This window comes from Hyperoodon ampullatus (assembly GCF_949752795.1).
Source record: "Hyperoodon ampullatus genome assembly, chromosome: 2".
NCBI lineage: Eukaryota > Metazoa > Chordata > Mammalia > Artiodactyla > Ziphiidae > Hyperoodon > Hyperoodon ampullatus.
The window spans coordinates 189,381,749-189,407,134 of record NC_136915.1 but is presented as its reverse complement, the minus strand read 5'-3'; the positions used below and the strand labels follow the sequence as shown (position 1 = coordinate 189,407,134).

General features: G+C 38.8%; 1 long non-coding RNA gene across 2 annotated transcripts in view; it reads left to right on the top strand.

The window, feature by feature from the left end:
* The window catches only part of LOC307049262, a 116,247-nt gene that overhangs the window by 73,659 nt on the left and 17,202 nt on the right, over positions 1 to 25,386 (top strand). The gene's annotated exons all lie outside the window — the stretch shown is intronic.

Genomic DNA, 25,386 nt, shown 5'->3' with positions numbered 1-25,386 from the left:
TTCCATTGTATATATGTACCACATCTTCTTTATCCATTCATCTGTCAGTGGACATTGAGGTTGTTTCCATGTTTCGGCTATTGGGAATAGAAGCATATTCCATTCTTGAGCATCTCTCATCTTCAGTCTCTTCGGACAAATGAAAAGGAGTTAGTATTCATCTCTAGGCTCTCCGATTAAAAGGAAAGTGTGTTTTTCTGTTTTACTTGTCTGTGAAGTGCTGAGGGCATACACACAATTAAGGAATTTATCCAGGGGATGATATTTGATTCCAATTTATCCTACTTTTATGAGTGTTTCCTTTTTTCGTTCTTTTCCAAGCATCTATACAGCCAACCCGATTTTCGTTATTGATGAAAATACATACTGTTATCATTTTAGGTTGTTCGTCAACACACTGTGGTCATTTACTTGCAAATGTAACATTTAGGGATGGGGAAAAAAAGAGTTTGATCTGGACTATTACAAAAGTCTGTGTTTTATTGACCCCAGCTCTAATTTTGCAGTGACTATGTAGGTGACTCAGAAAGTGGAATTGAATGCCGTTTGCCATTCCACGTGGCTTTTCCAGTTGAGAAGTGGCCCAGCAGAATCTGTGCGTTGTGGGATTATGTTTTTAATAACAATAGCTACCTTTCATTGAACACGAAAGGTACCTTTTGTTGATACATAGTTATCACGTGCAAGGCATTTTATATATATATATGTATGTTGTTTTTGAAAAAAGACATTTTAGCCATGCCAGGGTATCTGCTTAGGATGTAGGAAGTAGACTTTACCCCTTTTCTCTTATATCTATTGGAGTTTAGTTGCTACCCTAGGAGCAGAGGGAGAAACCCTCCATTATGAATCCATCTGTAACCATACATTTGCATGGAAGTGGAGGAGTTTCCTCTGAGGAAAGGGGCCCACAATGATGCCTTTCTTTTGGAATCCAAAGTTGTTAAACGTTTTTAATTAACTTACGTAGCCTTCATTTTTTCTTCCCTGCAGGGAAGAGCAGTGACACTCTTGAGAGTGAATCCATCGCTACCAGAGTATATGTGTCTAGTGGGTGAGGTTCTGTCTCAGGGCTGGAGGCTAAAGGGAAGCTCTGGTTGTGAGACCGTGAATTAGCTGACCTTGGAAGCACATAATTCCAGTCCAAACACTCTCACCAAGAGCAGTGTGTGTGCTATTGAATAAGAGACCTTATCCCATTTGGCACCCAGGCCAGTTTTGTCACAGAGTGCTCCTGTCTGAGCTTGTCTTTTAAACAAGGTGCATTTATCAAACCTTAAGGAATGATGACAGTCTAAGGATGTTGCTAGGAGTTGTACCCCAGCTGTGGTGGAGGCACCCAGGACCCCAGTTTCAGTGACTGTGGCACCAAAGGCAACAGGAGCTGTTGGTCTTTAATCTTTAAGAAGAAGAGTGCTCTCATTCTTACTTGGGTTAATGTTTTGGGCATGTTAACACTTCGGAAGAGGGTTGGGCATGTGATTGTGTGGTCCCTTATGGGGAGTTTGGCCAGCCTCAATTCTCAGTCATGAAGCTACAATGACCCAGGGATCTGCTGGAGCAGTGACATGGCATTTACCGATCAATAGGCCATGAAGAATTGGACAAATTATTGATATTTTGACATACTTGTTGTAGGTTGTCAGTATACAGTATTTTCCTCAATTTTATGATTGTTTTAATTCAGTAACATTTAAGTATCATAACTGAGGTAAAGAAGAAAGAGCTTCGATTGATTTAGTGCCAGAATAATTATTATGTTGAAATTAAACTGATGTTCCCTAAGAGAATGATTATCTGGGTAAGCACACCTCTCATATTGTCTATTTATTAAGACACAAAATGCTCTTTGAAACATTTAAAAATGCATTACACCCAACAAACAGCAGTTCAGGACCAGATGGCTTCACTGATGAATTCTAACAAACATTTAAAGAAGAATTAATACTAATTCTTCTCAAACTCTTCTAAAAAATAGAAGAGAACATTTTCAAACTCATTTTTCAAGGCCAGCATTACCCTGACAGCAAAACTAGACACTACAAGAAAATAAAATTATAGGCCAATATCCCTGATGAACATTGGTGCAAGAAAATCCTCAACAAAATATCAGCAAACTGAATTCAACAGTACATTAAAAGGATCATACACTATGATCAAATTGGACTTATTCCAGGGACACAAGGATGGTTCAACATCTGCAAATCAGTGTGATATACCACATTAACAAAATGAAGGATAAAAATCATATTGGGCTGGCCAAAAAGTTTGTAACACCTTACAGAAAAACCCAAATGAACTTTTTGGCCAACCCAATACAGTCATCACCATAGATGCAGAAAAAGCATTTGACAAAATTCAACATCCATTCATGACAAAAATTCTCAACAAAGAGGCATAGAGGTAATGTACCTCAGCATAATAAAGACCATATATAACAAGCCCACAGGTAACATCATACTCAGTAGTGAAAAGCTGAGAGTATTTCGTCTAAGATCAGGAACAAGACAAGGATGCTCACTCTTACTGCTTTTATTCAACATAATATTGGAAGCCTTACCACAGCAATTAGACAAGAAAAAGAAATACAAGTCATCCAAATTGGAAAGGAAGAAGTAAAACTGTCTCTCTTTGTAGCTGACATGGTATTATACATAGAAAACCGTAAAGACTCCACCAAAAAACTTGTTGGAACTAATAAACAAATTTGGTAAAGTTGGAAGATACAAAATCAATATACAAAAATTAGTTGCATTTCTATATACTAATAATGAACTATCAAAGAGAAATTAAGAAATCAGTCCCATTTACAATTGCATCAAAAAGAATAAAATACTGGGTATACAGTTAACCAAGGAAACATAAGACACCAATGAAAGAAATTGGAGGAGACACACATAAATGAAAAGATACTCTGTGCCCATGGATTGGAAGAATTAATATTGTTAAAATGCCCATACTGCCCAAAGTAATCTACAGATTCAGTGCAATCCCCCTCAAAATTCCAATGACATTTTTCACAGAAATAGGACTAAGAACCCCAAAATTTGTGTGGAACCACAAAAGACCCTGAATAGCTAAAGTAATCTTGAAAAAGAACAAGATCAGGGAACATATCATGCTCCCTGATTTCAAACTATACCACAAAGCTACAGTAATCTAAACAGCATGGTACTGACAGAAAAATAGACACATAGATCAATGGAACAGAATAGAGAGCCCGGAAATAGACCCATGCCTGTATGGTCAACTAATTTATAACAAAGGACCGAAGGATATACAAAGGGAAAAGGACAGTCTCTTCAATAAATGGTGTTGGGAATACTGAACAGCCACATGCAAAAGCATGAAACTGGACCACTATGTTACCCCTGTTGACCTGAAACAAATAACTGCCAGATATTGCTCTAGCAAAGATGGGTTTATTTGGGATCACTAGAGAATTGTAATTTGGCTTCTGCAACCATGGCAAGCCATATGCAAGTCCCCACACAGCAAGGGAGGAAGAACACTTTTATAGAAGGGAAAAGGAAGTAGGGAGGGTGATGGTAAACAAAGAGTTCGTGGCTTTTCACTGGCTGAGTCCTGCAAGGAAAGAATAGGGGTCTTTCTTCCTGTTGGGCTCTGCTATTATTGCAGGCCATGAGAGCTCCCCATTCTAGTCTCCCAACTCTATTTAATTGAGGTTTCTGTTTATTCATTTTGTATACTCCATACACAAAACTGAACTCGAAATAGATTAAAGACTTGAATGTAAGACCTGAAACCATAAAACTTCTAGAAGAAAACATAGAGATAGGCTCCTTGGCATCTGTCTTGACAATGAGTTTTTTGGATTTGACACCAAAAGCAAAGGCAACAAAAGCAAAGGTAAACAAGTGGGGCTACATTGAACTAAAAAGCTTCTATACAGCAAAGGAAACCATCAACAAAATGAAAAGACAACCTACTGAATGAGAGAAAAGAATTAAAAATCATACATCTGATAAGCTAATCTCCAAAATATACAAAGAACTTATACAACTCAATAGCAAAAACAAAACAAAACAAAACAAACAAAACAAAAAAAACCCCCAAACCCAGACAATCTGATTTTAAGAAGGACAGAGGACTCGAATAGACATTTTTCCAAAGAAGACATGCAGTTGGACAACAGGTACATGAAAAAGAGCTCAATATCACTAACCATCAGGGAAATGCCAATCAAAACAACAATGAAATATCACTTCTCACATGTTAGAGTGGCTGTTTTCAAAAAGAGAAGAAGTAGCAAATGTTGACAAGGGCTTGGAAAAAAGGGAAACTTTGCACTGTTGGTAGGAATGTAAATAGGTGCAGCCACTGTGGAAAACAGTCTGGAGGTTCCTCAAAAAACTAAAAATGGAACTACCATATGATCCAGCAGTTCCACTTCTGGGTATTTATCCAAAGGAAACAAAACATTAACTCGAAAACATCTGTAACTCCCTATTCATTGCAGCGTTATTTATAATAGCCAACACATGGAAACAACCTAATTGTCCATTGGTGGGTGAATGAATAAAGAAAATAATGGAAAATTATTATTTAGCCATAAAAAAGAAGGAAATCCTGCCATTTTGAGACTATGAATAGGGGCCTTGAGGACTCCTAAATGAAATGAGTCACACAGAACAAGATACCATAAGATCTCATGTATATGTGGAATCTAAAAACAAACAACAACTCTGAACTCACAGATACAGAGATCGGTAGTTGCCAGAGGCGGAGTGGAGGGATGGGTGAAATAGGCGTAGGTGGTCAAACTTCCAGTTATCGGATAAATAAATCCTGTAATTTACAGCACGGTGACTATAGTTAACAATACTATATTATATATCAGTATTTGGAGGTTGCTAACTATGCATTGTTATGGATGTTAACTAAATTTATTTAGGTAATCATTTCCCAAAATGTACATATATCAAATCATTATGTTGTATACCTAAAACCAGTACAATGCTATGAGACAATTATATCTCAATTTACCAAATCCACGTGCCATCTCTCCAACCTCTTGCTCCCTTTCCAAGGCTGGTGACAAATAGCAATTGGTGCTGGCGCAAAGCTAAAGAGAAATTGTAAAAACTATTTCATGACCTTGGGATCAATTGATAAGTTTGAAAATCATGCTAGGAAAGAAATTATTCCCTTTATGGAGCTTAACAATAGACTCTGATACAGAGTCTTCTGTCCTGACTTTTCAATTAGAACCTGAACCTAGGGTAAGTAACCACCACTTCCTCATTTGTAAAATGGGTTTTCTTGTTACCATCCTTTACTTACTTTATAAGGATTTCCTAAGGAGTCACTAGAATGCTATTCTAAGGAAAGAAAGCTGGAAAAGTTTCAGGAGAGGAGTTCCATGTAATTATTACAAGCATCTTTCTGAATCATACTGTGTTTGCTGCATTAAAAAATGCATCACAAATATTGATTTAGGATACCACTTATCATAAAGCTGTTTAATCTTTGCGAAGAGCATGGAGTGCGCCCGTTCTACCAATATGACTGAGCCTCACGAAGCATCCTGTTGGCCCGGAGTACACAGACGATGATGGGATCGCTCTTGTCCCTGAGTTCCCCACGACAGTACACTTAAGTTGTTTGCTTGTTGAAATAACAAGATCTAAATCAGTTAAAGTGTAGTGCAGATTTGACCTCCTCTGGTTTGCAAACTTAACCGCATAGAACATAACCTGAGCTGGATCTTAGACACCATGGTTTTTATGGCAAGACTTGTAGGATAGAAATGAAAAAGATACATGCACCTAACTAAGTAAAGCAAACAACCTGATTGTCAGCTTGGAGCAACTGGTGTTTCAAACCTAGTTGCGTTCTTTTGTGTCTACTGAGCCCATGATCCTTTGACAAATGATTGTAGTAGAATATATATTAATTCCAATCTCTCTTTATGGCCACATGTATTGAAACAATTGAAAATCTTAAACATTTGTCTTTTTGGAAATGAACTGAAACAACCTAGCGTCAGATAGTGGAGAGAAATGTCCGTTTTACCTTTCGGCATCTTAGCATGCGTGCAGTTGAGAGGGTCCTGGCCGGGGACTGAGCTCCACGAGAGGAGCTGCAGCCCTGACCTCTGTCTGACATACACCACGCATCCCTGTTCCTCTGTATAACCTGCTTGGTGAGGAATCATTCGGTAACGACACTTATTTACTTAACACATAATTTTGAGTGCCTGTAACGCGCCAGTCACTGTCACAGACGTCAGGGGGCACAGTGAATGGAAGTCCACGCCTTCACATGCGGTGAGACAGACACTAAGGCGATGATACATAACAAGGAGATGAATACATAATGAACCATCAGATGGCCCTAATGCTAAGAAGGAACGTAAAGCTGCTTAAAAGAATAGAGAACCATACAGGGTGCTGTTATGGATCGGGGGTCAGGAGCGTTCTCTCTGTGATGGTGACGTCTGAGCAGGACACTGGAGGACGGGAAGGGGCAGCGTGGCCACCTGGGGACACAGCATTCCAGGCAGAAGGGGCAGCAAGCGCAAGGCCGGGGTTTGGTGAGTTTGAAGAAATGCCAGGAGGTGCCTGTGGTGAAGGCAGAGTGATGCTGGTCTTAATCATCCTCGTGAAAGTAACGACGAAAAAGGACTGTATTCTCTCAAACCCAAGTTACGTCCACAGGTCCATTTCCTTTTATAAGTTTATTTTATTTTTTTTAAAGCTGTGAGTAGACAGTTTGATGAGGGATCAGCATTGCACTGTTTCGGGCATTTTACCAGTGACTTCATGTGGGCAAGCTCCTTGAAGATTCACAACAGCCCCATTATTACCCTCATCTCTCCTCATACCTCATGAGCCTCATCTCATACCCTCATCGCATTCGGAAGGACCGAGGTATGGAAGCTTTACATGACTTCCCCACGGTCCCAGAGCTGGCGGCTGTCGGAGCCAGGATCTGCCCAGGCAGCCTGATTGCAAGGGCGGTGCCCGGGCCCCTCAGAGCTGGCTTCACACCAGGCCTCTGTGAGCCTGAGACCTTCAACTCTGCACTGTCTAGATTCCTTCTTGGAATATGGAAAAAGGGACGCTTTGGGCCACAGCCTGAAAACGGATGCGGGGGACAGTTTCCAGCCTTGGTTATTTTGCTGGGGGCTTATTCTACATATCTTTCCCTGTGGGGAATTAAATGATCCCTCTTAGGGGAAAAAGCATATAGCTTTCTGCAGCAAGAACTCTGGCTGCAACTCTATGTTATATGTATGGGAAAGGGCCGTGAAATAAATTAATACCAGCTTGAATACACTTTGGACCGTTTGTTGTCAGAGTTGGAGGAATAAACTTCATTGGTCAGAGTGTGCCCCAAGGTGTGGGCACAGCAGACTGGGGTCCAGGAGCCATCCTTCTGCAGGGAGGATAAACAAACAGTACTGGCAGAGATCAAGGGTTGTCGTGAATAGGTTCCTGAGTCTCAGAGCAGAAGTGAAGCTCAGAGAATGGTCCAGCTCTCTTAACATTAGATCAAGGCTGGTTCAGAAAAGTTAGCTGCCAGGAATTAAAAATACACTGTGCTTATGATAAAATGCCTGTTGTTGAAAGCTGACATTATGGGCAGCTGCTGGTGAGATCGAGATTTCTGGTGCCTGTCAGCCCTGTGGAGAGAATGACAGGAATGGTCTAGGAGGGCTAGATGTCCTATGCCGACAGGTCCTCTCTCTGGTCCTTACAATGTCTGAGGCAGAAGCTCTGATTTTGAGTGTTCACATCACTGCCTGACTGGGCATTAGCAGGTATTTTCAGATAGCACTCTGTTATTTCTTATTTCTGAGGAAAGATGCCTTATTTGAGACATCTTTTTAAGTGCCATGGTTGTTTCATTTTCCTTCAAAGGAAAGAATTAAACTCCACTCTATTTTTGAATCTGGAGTGCCACTGGAAGTCACATCCACTGATTTTGGCAAGCATTCTCCTACTGTTAGGACTTTCCATTTGCTTACTTGGTACTTTCTGACATGAGAAACAGGAAAGGATTTGTTGTTAAGTAAACGTGTTCTTGAGTCATGTGTAGAGCAGTAAGTAGCATACATTTCAGAAAGCGAAGACTTTGTAACCAGGCCTGACTTGCTTACAATAGATAATAAACGACACAGTTCAGGGCAAACAAATACCAAAGATGAGGCACGTTCAGTTTTAGCACATAACAAAGAGCATTCTTCATATCAGTGATTTGAGGGAGGCTGTGTCTTGGTTCTTGTCTATTACTTTATAGGCATGACCAAAGCTGAGAAGATAAACCAGATATTGATCACAAGCGGTACTTCCAGATATTAATCACAAGGGATTTTACTTATAGATCATTTGAATTATTTTTCCAATATTGATTTGGAAATAGTGATGGTATTAATTCAACATTTTTATTGTTATGTTACTTTCCCTATTAAATGCCTCTAACATTTTGGCTTAGTGTATTCAAAGATTAATTATGATAAATTCCAGGAAGCTGAAAAGATGACTAGTTTCCATCTTGATTATGGTCTCTAGTGTTGAAACAGAAACTTGAGAAGTTAGTTTTACAAAAGAGAATGAATAAAGATATTAATCATCTTCTAAATATTTGATTGGAAATTATATCAAATATTAATGAGACCCTTCCATTAATTAAAACATTCTTACTATTTTTGAATTATCAGATTTCATAAGATTAATAAAAAGTTTTCTATACATTTTCTATGTTAAAAATGGGTAAATAATAACTTCTTAGAAAGCCTCGTTGTTGTTACCTCTCACATGTTTGGCAAACTCAATCACCGATATAAATAGACATGTAAAAATAAATAAGAAAGACTTCTGGGTAGCCAAGTCCAGTAACACAAAATCCACATGCCCAGACTAAAGTCCTCTTACTCATGGGTAAGTGCTCTGGCTGTCATTTACAGGCATTTTCTTTCCATTTTACACTCAGAACTATGCTTCTCTTTTTTATCCATCCCTCAGAATATTAGAAATGGGAAATCAAAGCAGAGAGGAAAGAGAGGTGACAGAGGCAGGTACAGTGCCTTCAGTAAAAAAGCAATACCTGAGAGCTAAGTGGGAGGGAAAAGGCAAAATGATAGTAATATTATTAATATCTATCTGTGATGATATGTATAGATCTGCCTACACATCTGTGATGATTTTAGGTGTCAACTTGACTAGACCGCAGTACCTAGCTATTTGGTCACATATGAGTCTAGATGTTTCTGTTGAAAGTATTTAGATGACATTAATGTTAAATCACTAGATTTTGAGTAAAGCAGATTACCCTCATAATATGGATGGGCCTCATCCAATCAGTTTAATTTGAGAGAAAAAAATTGGACATCAGTTGAGGAAGAAAATTCTGCCTGCAGACTGCCTTTGGATTTTTTTTTTTTTTTTTTTTTTTTGGCGGTACGTGGTCCTCTCACTGTTGTGGCCTCTCCCATTGTGGAGCACAGGCTCCGGACGTGCAGACTCAGCGGCCATGGCTCACGAGCCCAGCTGCTCCGCGGCATGTGGGATCTTCCCGGACCGGGGCACGAACCCGTGTCCCCTGCATCGGCAGGCGGACCCTCAACCACTGTGCCACCAGGGAAGCCCCTGCCTTTGGATTTGAACGGCCATATTAATAACTCCTCTCTGGGTCTCCAGCCTGCTGGCCTGCCCTTCAGATTTTAGACTTGCCATTCTCCACAATAACATGAGCCAATTCCTTAAAGTAAATCTCAGAACCTCTCTCTATATGTATATATACTATTGGTTCTGTTTCACTGGAGAACTCTGACAAATTTCTGTCTGTCTGTATATTTGTCTATCTATGTATGTATGTATCTATCTACCTACCTACCTACCATCTGTCTGTTATGTATCTGTAGCTGTTATAAAAGCCAAAACAAGTTTGAGGAAGGTGTCATTTAACATACACATGCTTGAACCTTGAAAATTTTGAAGGATATGCTTCCCCAACCTACATGAAGTGGTCTGAGTAGCAGAAGGGGTCCATGGTGGACACCAAGTTGTGCTTCTCAGAATCCTCTTCCAGGAAGGACTCTCTACCCCTGTTCCTGCTGTACTGAGGGTATACAGTCTTCAGCTGTCATCCCTTTCTCAGATTGGCTCAGCCGCAGACATCTCTCTCACCCTAGGTCGCACACTTTCCAAAGTAGCCCACATCCAGTGACATCCTAATTGAGGCAGGGTAAGAAGTCATTTTAGCTCCAGAGCTCCCTGTGAGGTTGGTTGACCCTCATTGAGCTTCTGCTGAAGCTTCCTCCTTGGCTCAGACCTGCTCTTGTCTCCTTTACACAGGTGTTGATTCCAAGACTCTTTATTCAACACCCTATACTCTAAACTTGATCTCAGAGTCTGCTTTCTGGAGAACCTGAAGGAGAACCTATCTCTTAAACAGAGAAGTGTGGCCCATTTCTGTTCTCAGATTCCCCATACACCTCTTTTATTGTTCTTTACACTCTTAGGTGGGGTTCACACAGAAGCAGACCCTGCGATAAAGATGTGGGTGCAGGTATTTGGGAGGTGATTTGAGATGTGATTCCAGAAAGCGTCAGTTGGGTGGAGAAGTGGCAGAGAAGGGAAGAAAACAAATAAAGGATGCCTCATTACTTAGGTTACCATCAATACCATAGGTAAATGGGGCTCAGTTACTCTGAGGAAATTTAGGAGATAGTATAGAACACACCTTAAAATTAACCCCACCCAGAGGCAAAGGAGCAGAGGTATTTATCCACCACCTCCCATCAGATATTGGTTGAAAGCTGCTCCCCGGTTAACTCCAGGAACTAGAGAGAGAGGGCCAGCCAGGATCTGGCAGCCAAAGGAAGCCCGGAGGCAAAGTCAACAGATGGTTACATCTTGAAACTGTTCAGACAGCTTTCAAGGGAATGGTGAATGTTAGAAGAGTGTGGGATGGGCACCTACAGCATCTGCAACAATTACCCATCTCAAACCATAGTTCTTGTTCCAGAATGGAGTGAACCCTATCTCACAGAGCCAGGACATACTCAAGCTAGAGTTCCATTCCCTCTGATTCTCTTTTTTCATCAGTTGATGAGAGTTTTTCTGTATTTGTGCTGCTACTAGCTGTTGTTTCATCCTACTTTTGTCTTGTTTATGGTGTAAACTTTATGCTCCGCGCCTGCTTCAGGGCTTTGCCTCTTGAATTTCAAAACCCAGATTTTTGGAAAATGAAAAACTCTTCTGTCTCTTAAGAGCCTGGCTCTTGAAACAAAAATGTTTGTCTTTCAAGACAATTTTTCATGCTGTAAATTTAAAATACATTTATTTAGCAACTCAATTAACATTTTTTTTTAACAGGTAGAATTTTCCCACTCACTTACTGATGTCATAAATCCAACTAGCAGGCTGGATGGGTGCCTCAGGGCAATATGAAAATAATTTAACAAATAGAATTGATATTAATTATCTCCTAATATACTTAACAAATGTGACTGGGAAGAAAAGGTAAGAAGAAGTAGAAGGGGCAGTGTTCTCATCTTATGGAGCACAAGGTTAACAGATACTGTTTACATTTTTAAAATCTAGGCTAAAAGTATGATTTCTGACACCTTTTTCCAGCTCTAGAGAACTCTTTTGTGAACTTAGGTATTTAAGAAATATTTATTTTAATGCCTAATACATCAATTCAGTTTATTTTTATTTCATTAAATCTAAGTATAATTAAATAATAATTTCTATTTAAAATGTCATGTATGTAGAATCCCATTTTTAAAAAGGCTGTGTATTTATCATCTATGTACTTTTCTATCCTCTCTTCAATGTTTATATATAGAAAAATATCCACAGTGCAAGTCAAAATATATTCAGAAAATGATTTCTACATGTTAGGATTTTAGGGGATTTAAAATTTTTTTGCTTTGTACTACATTATTTTATTTGATTACTTATGATGAGTATATACAGTTTTGATGAAAGAAATGTTATTTAACCTTAGCAAAGACAATCAAAATAGAACCTAAGGGGAATATATACCAGAATATGCTTGTAGTGTTTGTTCTCGATAGATAGAAACTCAAACAAGTATCAGTTGCATATTACTATTTAAGGAATACCATCATATGAATGTTAACTTGAATTCATTAGAAATTTTTCTTTTATTAAGCAGAAATTTGATTTTTTTCAGAGAGTATATGAATGCAAGCATTTTAAAATCACAGATGATTTAATTCACTCTTAATCAATATAATCTGGTTGACTGGATTCTCAGACCTCTGAGGTGTAGTTTTAAATCTGTACTTTATTACTGGCTCTATTTGAAGGAGCTTTAAAAATGAAAATATATATACATATACCCATAATGACCACATCTCCTTTGCTTAAGAATACAGAGGTAGAGCTTCCCTGGTGGTGCAGTGGTTGAGAGTCCGCCTGCCAATGCAGGGGACACGGGTTCGTGCCCCGGTCCGGGAAGATCCCACATGCTGTGGAGCGGCTGGGCCCATGAGCCATGGCCACTGAGCCTGAGCGTCTGGAGCCTGTGTTCCGCAATGGGAGAGGCTACAACAGTGAGAGGCCCACGTACCACACACACACAAAAAAGAATACAAACGTATTTAAGGCTACTTGAACAATTAATGATGAAGAGAATGCCAGTGGAATGAATGCTTTGTAACTAGGAAGCCCAAGAGCAAATTGAAGAACAAAAGGATAATAAGCAACACTACATCCTGAAAATATATTCTCTGAGCAAAAATGACCCAAAGACCAAATTTGTCCATAAAATTCCATGAGGCTGATGAATAAAAAGAAACAAAATGTTATTCTACTGCTCTTGTAAAAATCTTGATGTATGACAAGAATTTTAGTTTCCCGTAGAATAAGAATGCTTCTAAAGGGCTAAGGTCATACACTGTCTTTTCGTGCTCCAAAACATACAGAAAATACTCAAAAAATGCATGCTTCTTGCATAACTGAAAGGCAGCAATTCACCACCTTTTTTCCCCCACATCATAGATATCCTCACTATCTACGAAGTGGTTGCAAACTTTCCTTAGGTTGTTAACCTGGTTGAAAAATTTTAAGAAGAATTTTGAAATAAGGAATTACTAAAAAAGAAAATCTCAATTTGCTTCTTTCATGAGTTCTCACTTCCAAATCGTCTTAATATACATTTGGCACATGGTTTAATCTTGTGATCCTAAATCTTTTGTTTAGTTAGCTGCTTTTCATAGAGGACACAGATAGAAGGAAGGTAGGACTCAATGATTTGACTGCCAGGGAATTCCCAATTTTGAACAGTCTTGAGGTGCCTTTGTTAATTATATTTGTCATTGAGATAATATCTTACCAGTCAACAGGTTGCCTTTCTATTCCATTAATTTGCTGAATTCTGCATTGGCAGTTTAATGTTTGGAAATTAGAAAATACTATTTATCTTTTGCGAAAGGATAGTCATTCAGAAATTTAAAACTGTTTACAATTGCTTAAGTTCAAATCACATTCAAAAGATTTCTACGGTCTAACTGGTCCATGAGTCACATTCTATTTAGATATTCTTCAGAGTGGATTCTAAGAATTTGTGGGGGTTTTAGCATCATTTAGTTGAAGAAAATAGTGACAGGCGCAGGGCTGCTAGGGTCCAAAAGGCACCTCCTCTGGTGCCTATAGGTACATGGCTTGAGGGATCATCTCAGCCTCCACTGACTGCCTCAGCTTTGTGCCTTTACACAGAGAACAACCTGTAGAACCCTTTGGAGTGGCCCTGACCAGCTTCATTTAGAAATGGAAAAATTGTGTTCTCACTGTTAGTTGACTCCTTTGATCATTTGAGCAAACTACTTTAACCATTAATGTGATTTTATTTGCACTGTTGTAATGTCTAAGGTAGATTAATTATGTGACACTTAAATCAGTTGCTTTATATACAACTATTATAATCAAGAAAGTGAACTAATAGAAAGTGTCAACGGTCTACGTTTTGTTTTTCCTTTAATAATTTATTCCATCAACTAATGGATTACACAAAGTCAATTGAGAATTTTGACCATGGTAGAGCCTTACTCATATACATCCATCCTGTGTGACTAGAACATGGTGCCAATGAAGTTTCGGCCTCTGATTTGAACTTCATGTGAGTGAGTGCTCTTCATTATTTTCAACAACCATAGCAGTAAGTGTCTACCTTAGTTTGTCAGATAAATCCTACATGGTAATTCAGTATCACTCATTTGGTAAGTTATGTTTAGTTTCACTTACAACTAATTTGTTACACAAGACTTTGTAGATAAATAACATTGGTTAACATTCTTTCTGTGGCATGTACTATAACATAGGTCGTGCTATGAAGCAATGGATTTGTATTTGTTTATTTAATTTTGGCAAGAAACCAGAAAGTCATGCATATATACTTTATAAGGTCATAGTAGTAAAAACATTTTAAAATATCATTTTATCATAAAGTCATTCAGGAAGATTGCTTGGGAATGTACTTTCAAAGAAAACTCAAATTCAGATCTACATTAGTAAAAACCTATGCCAAACACTGAGGAGTATAGATTTTAGTGATCCAGTTATATCAGTTTGGGTATAGACATCCAAACTATTAATGATCCAAGAAAGTTGCAAAGGGGGATGTTATTCAAGCTGCTCCCAGTGTTTCTAGAAGTCTACCAGAATCATGTATTTACCTGCAATATGATTTCATAGATTAACTGAAATGTCAGGCTATTCTCACCTTGATGAAAAATACACTCAGGTACACACACACACACACACACACTTTCTTTAGTATACAGGAAAATAATATATGCTTTGTTTGACAGATCAAGCAAGCAAGCAAATGCAGTTAGCAACATGTACTTGGAGGGCAAGGTAGGCGATAAATAATAAGGGAGTACATTGTAGCAAAATAACTGGGAACCCCTAATCAAGTCCATGCTTTGATATACACAGTGTCATAACTCTCCTCTTCGGTTACATAAACCTCATCCAATCAGAATATTTTTTTTGCTTTTATAATGTGTAGACCTATACAAATTACATAGCTTATTTTTCAATTATGTGCTTATTTTCTAGTTAGTTTTCAGGGTGTCAGCTTCCCCCATTTTCCCTGTTGTTTTTTGGATATGCAGTGTAGTAATTTGCTAGGGCTGCCGTAACAAAGTACCTCAGGCTGAGTGGCTTAAACAACAGAAATTTGATTCTCACAGTTCTGGAGGCTAGAGGTCTAAGATTAAGATTGGTTTCTTCTGAGGCCCCTCTCCTTGGCTTGCAGATGGCCATGGTGTCCTTACGCCATCTTCCCTGTGTGAGTGCACATCCCTGGTGTCCCTGTGTGTGTCCAAATTTTCTCTTCTTATAGGGACATCAGTTAGGTTGGATTAGGGCCCACTCTAACTCAGTCATTTGAATCGCATTTAACTTAATCATCTCTGTAAAGGTCCTATCTCCAAATACATTCACGCTTTGATGTTCTGGGGGTTAGGACTTCAACACATGAATTTTGGGGAGGCAGAGTTCAGCCCATAATATGCATTAAATCTACTTTGATCAGCTTACTGAGTTACTTTAAAGAATTCCAGGCAGTAATATTTACTGCATGACACTCACAAGGTATGTGTATGTTGTGTGTTACTCTGTATGTGCGTGTGGTGGCGGGGGGAGAGGGAGAAAAAAAGAAAGAGAGAAAGAGAAAGATGGTTCCTGCCCTTTTCTGGGAAAGGAAGACATATACAGGTTTGCTTCATTTAAGACTTCCCAGCACCTTGTTTGTATCTTTTTTGTGATGCAAAATCTGCCTGCTACAGCTGATTGTTTAGATTGTAAATTTTTGAGGAGAGACACTGTCTGAATCATCTTGTTTTCCCTAGTACTGGCCTTTCACAGAGAAGACCCTCAATAAATGTTTACTGGATTGAACTAGACCTAATATAATTTAAAGTGGTATATAATAGGTACCATGGCAGAGGTGCAAGCAAAGTATAATGAGGAAAAGAAGAGGAAGACAATCATTCGGACTCAGGGAATTGAGAAGAGTTTAGAGTTAGAGGACATTACAGGATTTCAAGATGCAAGTAAGGACAGGAGAGAACAAAGGTCATTCCTTGAGAGATAAAGGAAGGAGTCTTGGGTAATAGAAAGTATGTAATTGGAATAAAGATTAATTCACAGTAGAGACCAAGGGAAAAGCAATAGACTGGGAGGAGATACAACTGAAGTGTGTTGGATCCACATAGAAAAAGCTCTTAAATACCAAAACCAGGTATCTGAATCCTACTCTTTGGATGTTGGGAGCCATTGCAGATTTGGGGAGGAATGACATGGCCAGATCTTAATTTTGGGGAGGTTACTGTAACTTCATGAAGGATAAGGAAATGGGGAAGAGGTCTAAATTCATGGAAGGATGAATAGTAGAAAACACGGTGAAGTGAGGTGAGAAGTGATGAGAGAGAAACTAGGGAAGCGTTAATGGAAACGGTGAGAAAATGAATGGAAGTATTAGGTGAGATGGGAATGGAAGCACGGATTAGATGAAAGTAATCAGATGAGCAGACAAGCTGATTAGAGGAGGAGAGTAACAGAAGGGGATGGTAGATGATCTGGAATTCTGAGGTTTCAAACATAGGCAACTGGGAGTATGATGAGGCCGTGAGATGGAATTTCTAATGCAGGAGGAGGACTGCATTTGGGAGGAAGATGAGGAGTTTGAAGTTATGAGGCATTTGATCTGCTTCTGGGAACATTCGTATTACAGGGGTCCACCTGAAAACCGGACATGTGGATTTGCAGTTAAGGAGAACGCACAAAATGAGAGACGTAGATTTAGGACTGCGAAGATGGGTGATTGGAGATGAAATTGTTCAGAAAGTTAAAGGGGAAAGCACTGAGCTTTAAAAATATTTAAAATAGGGGCTTCCCTGGTGGCGCAGCGGTTGAGAGTCCGCCCCCTGATGCGGGGGACGCGGGTTCGTGCCCCGGTCCGGGAAGATCCCACATGCCGCGGAGCGGCTGGGCCCGTGAGCCATGGCCGCTGAGCCTGCGCATCCGGAGCCTGTGCTCCGCAACGGGAGAGGCCACAACAGTGAGAGGCCCGCGTACCGCAAAAAAAATAATAAAAAAAAAAAATAAATAATATTTAAAATAGTTTAGGTAGACAGCTAAACTCTGTGTGTGTATATGTGTGTAAGCGTTCACTTGCAAATAAGTGTGTAGGAATATACATGAGGTAATTAATACAGTAAAGGTCAAAAAGGAGAAAACAGTGTATACTTTCAAAGTACAGATTTGTGGTTTAGTCAAACCCATAGTTAAAGGTGTGAAAGACAATAGATCTATCTGATCCATTTTCAAAATAAATCACGTAGTTATGCTGCATTCTACTGCAACTGTATCAAGTTAATACTAATTAAAAGTTAAAATTTTAAGTCCAAGGGGCTCCAGAAATCTCTGTGTAAGGCTTAAATTCCATTATGTCAGATTCATAAACTAAAAATATAGGTAGAATCCTGTTTTAATTTAGTTGATGGTTCAGACTTAAGCTATTATTGCTAAAATATACCTGGTGATGGGGGGAGTAGAATTGTTTATATATGCAAAGACATGGCACACGTAAACAATGTTTCTGCCTAGAAACTTAAGTCATAGCCTATCTTTCTACTTCTTCTCTGAGCAATGACTATTACTCTGCAACTAGAAACCTCCAAATATGAGGGTAACATGTTTAATATTGAGACAGAAATCTATGAGGAGTATGTTATTTAACTAGTTCTTTATAATCAGACAAGCTAAGCTTTTTGTTACTTATTATACTGGCACATTCATGATTGTGGAAATGGTCTTGTTCTACAGAACCACAGAATAGTTGTTACATACAGTATAGCAGGTGGGTTTCCTAAAGTGCAATTTGACCTGTGTCCTAACTGATTATCCTCATTGTTCAGTAAAGATTTACCCTGACTTTTGTGGGGCTTGCCTGCCTTAGAAAACACAAAGGATCTAGTCTGAGACCCGAGCTTAATTCTTAGGAGACACTTCAACTTTCTGAGTTATTATTTACTTATTTATAAAGTGGAGATTATCATAATGATAGTCTCCTCAAGGAATGGCTCTGAAGATCAGATATGTTCATGCATGAGAAAGATGATGTAATGTTATAGGAAACGTTGAGTGTTAGAATTAATGCTATATGATACTTGAATTTAGTTAATGATTTGAAACTTAAATGAGGATACTTGCTATTTTCTTTTTCATTAGAATACCCCAAGTTTCTGTGTTTTTTTTAATCCTGTTTTGTGTATTACTCTGTGATTACCTTTTTAAGCTAGTGAATTAATTTTTCTGAGCTTTACAACTCATGTAAAAAAGCAATATTTGGGGGATTTGGGGAATGGTTAAAAAGGATACAATGATTACAAAAGTGCACTATAAAATAACACACAGGAAGTATAGAATTTTGAAAATATAAAATGAATTGACTGGTTTGTGGTGGAAAGTTGCCATGACTTCAGGTGTTTATACAGGTATGATTTAATCTCCCCAAGATGGAGTTTCACAATCTATATTTAGCATTTTTCTTCCTGGCAAGGATTTTAGAAGGTTGTCACTCACTTTATTTTCAAAATAAGATATTAGTACTTCATGTTCTAAAATCCTTCCAGGATAGGAATCTCTCCAGGTAGAGGAAGTATTTAGCTGTAAATAATAGATGTATCCATCCCCAGCCAAGTATGTGGATTTTGGCTAAAATGCACCCATGTGTCTATTAAAAGTTGTATTATGGTAGATCCCTGATATGTGACTTCTAGCATACTGCTTTCTAAGTAGTTAGGAAAAAAAAAACAAAAAAACTTTACTTAAATATCCAGGGGGTAAATTTCCACTGGAAAATAAATTTCTCAGGATAAACTTTAAAACTACGTTTAATTAGGGTTAAAAAAAAACTAAAAAAATACTACATAGTGATTCCTCTAGGTATTTAGACTGGCAGAGCAAACCTTTCTTGCTTTGAAGACCAAATAGGTCAGTTGGTTTTAGCGTGGTGCCAAGAAAATCGAGTGTGAATTTAGCCCAGGCCGGCCAGTTAGCTCCGTAATCCTACAGAATGACATTTTTCAAGTGCCTGTTATTGCTTCAGCAGGAACCAGGTAAGAAATGGAGACAGATTTGTAAAATTCTTCCTCCTCCTCTTTCTTGGGAAACTAAATATAGCTTGTTGAAAAGAGGTCACAGATTTCATCTTTGTACATGGCAGGGTATTTTTAAGTATGTGAATTATAACATTTCCCATTAGAAGTTTAAATGTCCACTTGAAACATTTTTTAAGCCTCTTTAATATCCTTGAATCTACAAAAAGTTGGACTTCAGGTGGAATTAAGTTCTGCGTAATTTAAGTTATTTTATATAGCTAAAATTATTTTACATTATTCAAATGATAGTAGCTAAATAAGTTGTAGAATTAAATATAGAAATTGTATAAAATATATAAGTTGATAAAATTGATAATTTGATTAAAATGTGACCTCCATTTAGATAGAATTAACTGAATACATCCTCTGAGCACTGATACTGGAGAAGATTTAATGCTGCACTAGAGGAAATATTTGCCCAATGGATGACCCATCTTCAACTCAATCATTAATCTGAAAGTAATAGTTTTCCTCCTGGAAAACAACATTAGCTCTCTTTCCTTCGTAGGGAACTGAATAAAGTACTCTTTCTTTCCTTTGGCACAGAGAGTAGTTGCCTCACCCAGAGCTCAGAATGCCATGTAAACAGAGGAAGAGGTTTAGCCCATGTAAGCCTCTGGGACAGCATGAAAAGCATGCAGCTGACATTTTGCAAGGCTTGTTAGAGAAACATTCCCTCCTCAGCTGTACTGCAAGGTGGCTGAGCACACAGCTTGGAATTAGACATTTCTGCATCTGAATTCCAGTCCACCATCTCCCATCTGTGTGACTTTAGAATTCACACAGTACCCGCCCGTAAGCCTCAGTTTCTTCAACTACACAGTGGAGGTAAAAATATCTACCTTGCAATGTTCTGTAAATATGATATGAGATAATAAATGTAATAGATTTAACAAAATGATTAGCAGGATTTGAGTAGTCATTATGAGTAAATATTATTAGAAAGTAATAATCTCATACTTGAACTTTCAGCACATGAAAAATTAGACTGAAAATAAAGATCCTTGCGCTCAGTAAGCCAACATTCCATGATAGAATAGGGTGGCACAAAAGTAGTGAAGTATTCATTAAGGAAAAAGAAGATGCTAATAAAAGAGAACTCCAGACCGGAATGGAGACTATTCTCACAGCCATACTAAAGTGTTTACCAGTTCCACTGTGAGAAAGTCATGCAAGTTTATTCAGACCTCATTTTTATCCATTGAATGCTTATCATAAATACTATGTATGCATGGATACTATTTATTTGCTTAATGCATTCTAAGATATAGTAATATCTCTGTACATATCCATATACGTCTTACTCAGACTAGGGGTTATTCATTCTTTGCATTCTCAAATAAGGTTTTGGTTATCTCATAAAGTGCCAAAAAATTTTTTAAATGAAACTTTTGGAATGATTGTACGTAGATAACTGAACTAAATGGACCCTACTGACCAGTACAGTCAGGCTCCCTTTGCTAAGAGGGAGAAAACCGATGAGCAGCTTGAGTAGCTTAAACACCACAGACTTGGAGTCAGATATGCCTGAGTTTGGGTTCTTCATTTTCCACTTAGGAAGTTAGACAATATTCTCAAATTCCCTGAGATTTCATTTTCCTCTCTATAAACTGAATATAACTACCCCCAACAGCAGTTGTGAAGATTAGAAAAGGCCATATTATTTAAAAAGAGATTTTCTTTGGGGAGAGGTGTCTGGCTGTGATGTAACATTGCAAAGTGTTTGATGTAAAAATAGAATAAAAGGAAAAGAAAAGAAGTGAGACGATCAGTGACATAGTTTATTTACAAAAAGTAGATAGTTCACGGACACATATGTATGTTTTCCTGATATATTAATTTCAGTTTGGGAAATGTTTTTTGCACTGTTAAAGACTTTTGAGATAAAACAAATGTGGAGATATAAAGTATTTTAATAAAATGTTGTCAAATGTTTATCTTGTTTATATTTTAGGGAAAACTGTAAAATCTTCCTTACATATTATAAATTATCCAATTTAAAAACTATCCAGGTAGAACTACTTTTAAGTGATTTAACCTACATGGATAATATGTGCACAGATATATCACTGCATTTTCATGGTGCTTTTATTAATCATTAATTTGTTATAAGTCTATTACGTTTATTAAGCCTTGCTGAGAACAGCCACTGTTCACCTAACTTTGTATTTTGCCAACATTTGCTTTTATAATGTTCTTGATGTAATATGATAGGGTTTGTTTTTAGAAACCTAGGAGAGTTAAAAAAATTTTTTTTAGCTAGTAGTTCACAAAAAATTATTACCTGTACCTTTTCCTAGTACAGACAGTTTCATAGATTGCCACATAAATGGACACTCCCACATGAATTTTTTAAAGAACTCTATCATCTATGGGCCTTGATCTTTTGAGAATTGCAGAACAGCTCATATTCTATATGAATCCACACGAACAATATTTTAGCCAGTCTAACTACTTGTGATTTCTGTGACTATTTAAAGAATAAATGACTTTTGTATATTGTGGTTTAATAGTTTAATTCTGTTAACAGGAACCAATTAAGTTGCAAATTTTGGTACCAGAATCTCTCTCTTCTTTCTCTCTCTCTCTCTCCTTTCTCTCTCTCTCTCTCTCTTTCTCTCTCTCTCTCTCTCTCATCTTATCTCTCTGCTTTAGAGTGTAAAACTTCTCCAGAAAAGGAAGAAGTCAGGTCACTATGCACATAAAGAGTGGAAGCTTTTATGTAAGGATAACTTCTGTTTAATATTAAGGTAGAGGTTTCAAAGTCTATTCTTACAGGACCCGGCGGGAACTATAAATGAAAAAAGTAGGAAGAGTGGGAAGCTCTAAGATAACCAGAGCTGTGGGGGACCATGGGGATCTGGAAACTGCATTCCCATGGGTCAAACAAATTACTTCTGAGAGCTTAATGTGGTTTTTGAGGTGCTTGTGGCTGTCTTGTCTTAAAGCATGGGTCACATTTGATTAGGAGAGCAGAGAAGGTCAATTCTAAGACCGGGACCAACTGTAAGCAAAGTGGGTCCCAGTCTTAGAATTGACCTAGACATCCTATAATACACAGTCCATCCCCTCTAGGAGAATTATCTAGTCCGAAATGTCAGTAGTGCCAAGGTTGAGAAACCCTGCTCTAGATGAATGTGCGTGGTGGGAAACAGGGAAAGAGAAGACGTTATATCCTGCAATTTACTGTCAAATGCTTCAGCATAGAAAGTGCTAGTTAATTTAATCTATAAGGTCGACATTTCAGATACCGTAGTCAGGAATTCGCACGTTAGGAGTGGTTAGTCGGTGTATGAAAGTCTCTAAACAGAGGCCCCAGGGCCAGAGGCCCAGGCAGGCAGAGAGCTTCACTGTCTTTATTTCAATTAATATCAGTTGCCTTATTAATTTTTATAGTTGATGTTAGCTATTATTTTATAATCCATGAAATGAGGGCTGATCAGTCTAGAAACGTTGTACAGGCATGGCAGCTCGGGCACAAACAAGGCACAGAGATCCCACTGACCACACGCTGTGGACCACACGCTGGGCTCAGGTTTCTAAACCTGACCTGGGCTCAGTTGTTAGGCAGAGGATACTGTTGCTCAAGCCTGACCAGGTGAGTTGCATCCTGCCATTAGAAGAGTGTAGAGGGGGCTTCCCTGGTGGCGCAGTGGTTGAGAGTCCGCCTGCCGATGCAGGGGACACGGGTTCGTGCCCCGGTCCGGGAGGATCCCACATGCCGCAGAGCGGCTGGGCCCGTGAGCCATGGCCGCTGAACCTGCGCGTCCGGAGCCTGTGCTCCGCAACGGGAGAGGCCACAACAGTGAGAGGCCCGTATACCGCAAAAAAAAAAAAAAATAAAAAAAATAAGGGAGTGTAGAGTGTGGGGAAAGTGGGAAGATGCTGGTCAAAGGGTACAGCCTTCCAGTTATAAGACGAATAAGTTCTGAGGACCTAGTGTACAGCATGGTGATTGTAGTTAACAATACCCTATTATAAACTTGTAAGTTGCTAAGAGAGTAGATCTTAAATGTTCTCACCCAAAAAAAGAAATGGTAATTATATGATGTGAGGGAGGTATTTGCTAACACGATGGTGGTAACCATTTTGTAATATATAAATGTATCCAATCAACCTGTTGTACACCTTAAATTTACACAGTGTTGCCTGTCAGTTATATCTCAGTAAAGCCGGGGAAAGAAAGAATGGTGTAGAATCTGCTTTAGGTAAATTTTCTATACAGAATGCTGTTGGAACATGAGAAAGGATAGAGAGATGGGCCTCCACCAGGCTTACAGAACAGGTGGCATGGTTGTTTTAGGGTCACATCACTGTTTGCATCGGTGGCAGAGGCAGCTTTTTCAGTCTTGCTTTCATTTTGGTGTAACTCTGAGTGACAGAGGGAGAGAAGACCTATAGCTTTAACTCCCTCTAGCCATTGGTTTCTACTGAAAACTACCAAAAAGAATCCATGGTGCGTTAACAATGCGTTTAGGTTGTTTTAGCGGAGTCAGCTTACAGGAAACCTTGAGAGTGAGGCCCAAGAATGTGCTCAAGCCAGGAACTTGATGTGATGGGAAGTTGCACATAGGGGACAATTAATTACTGATGTCTAAAATGAAGAAGGGGAAAAATTGATGGTAAGAAAACCAGTGGGAAAGCTCTTAAAGTCATGACATGAGGTGTCAGGTGATGAGACTTAAGATTCTGTTGGAATCAGCAGCAATTGAGAAGAGACAAAATCAGTGAGACACATCAAGGCATGAATAATAACAATAGCTAAAATGTGTAGTTCTCTGTTCTTTAGTTACCGTGCTTACCCCTTTTCATGCATTATGTTCCTTAAACCTCGGAACAGCTCTAGAATTCTAGACATTATCGTTACCCCCATTTTTAGGTGAGAAAAGTCAAGCACAAGAGTTTCAGTGACTTCCTTAGGGTTACAGCATTAGTAAGTGATGGGCCAGAGCATTTGGGATTAGCACAGGTTTGCCAGGGGAGCCTCGTGTGCTGGTGCCAGGTTCCAAAATGGGTCTGTAGGAGTGGAGCCAGTTTCCACAGGGAAGGGAAGAGGGTATATGTGGGCTCACCAGACCTGAGAGGGCAGAAGGTAGTAGGAGTTGTTGGCTCATGGAAGATCTGCCAGAGGACCCGTCAAAACTGAGCCAGAATAGACACAGCCCAAGTGATAATTTCACGAAGTTAAAGTGTCCGGTGTTCCTGGATCTGCCTGGGTTTCTTGAGTAGATTTATTTAACTTTCAGTGCTTCAGTAATTCTAGATTGCAACTGCTGATGAATTTTGGTTTACGAGTTAGACCCTTTGCACTCCAAAGACTTGTGTCAAGAAAACATTTAGTCATGATTCTTAAACATGCATATGTGATATTCATACCTACTAAGAGGCAGCATTTACTAAAACCAGGGCATGGCTTTCTACCGATTGTAACCCCAGACCATTTGGGTTAACTAGAACTCATAGTTTCTAGATTATTGTCTTGATAGCTTCTATTCCTTGATTTAATGCCTGACCTCACAAACTCAGAGGGAGAGTCTATCTTCCTTAGAATTTTAGGAAAGACAACAGAAGTTTAATCTATAATCTCTCTATATTTATAGATTAAATTACTTAACCTGTAGATCCTTGCAAATTCAGAATGGAGAAATGGGGTAAACCACTCCATCCCACCTTTCATCCTCAGGTCCAAGCACTGAAAAGCCAGTGGATATTCTCAGGGATCCTTCCTGTATTGTCTTGGAGACTTTGCTAGACATTTTACAAAGAACACTTTATTATGTTTTTCTCACGAATGACCCCCTCTTCTTTTCACTTCCCTAGCAACCTACACTTCTTTAAAAGACTTGATCCATGCAGTACCTTTTTGAAGCTTATTTTTCTTGCGGGAGTAGAAGCTTCTTGAAGCTAGGGAACTTGTTCACAGTGTATATGTCTGACATATTGCAGGAACTGAGAATTGAAACAAATTCCAGTCCCTGTGTTAAATGATACTGGGACCAAGCAAAATGTATTATTTTTGTTTCATTCCAGGAAGCTAAGACCACAGGCCAACTAAAATGGTTATCGTATGAACACGAATAGCTTCCTCCTCAAACTGCTTCGGAAACAGCTTGCTTATCAGCCCTCATCTCGAGAGCTCACTTTACTGTGGCCACCAATCCCAAGTGACTCTGTGCTTAATTCTACCCAATCCCAACTGCTTCTCTGCTTTTCAA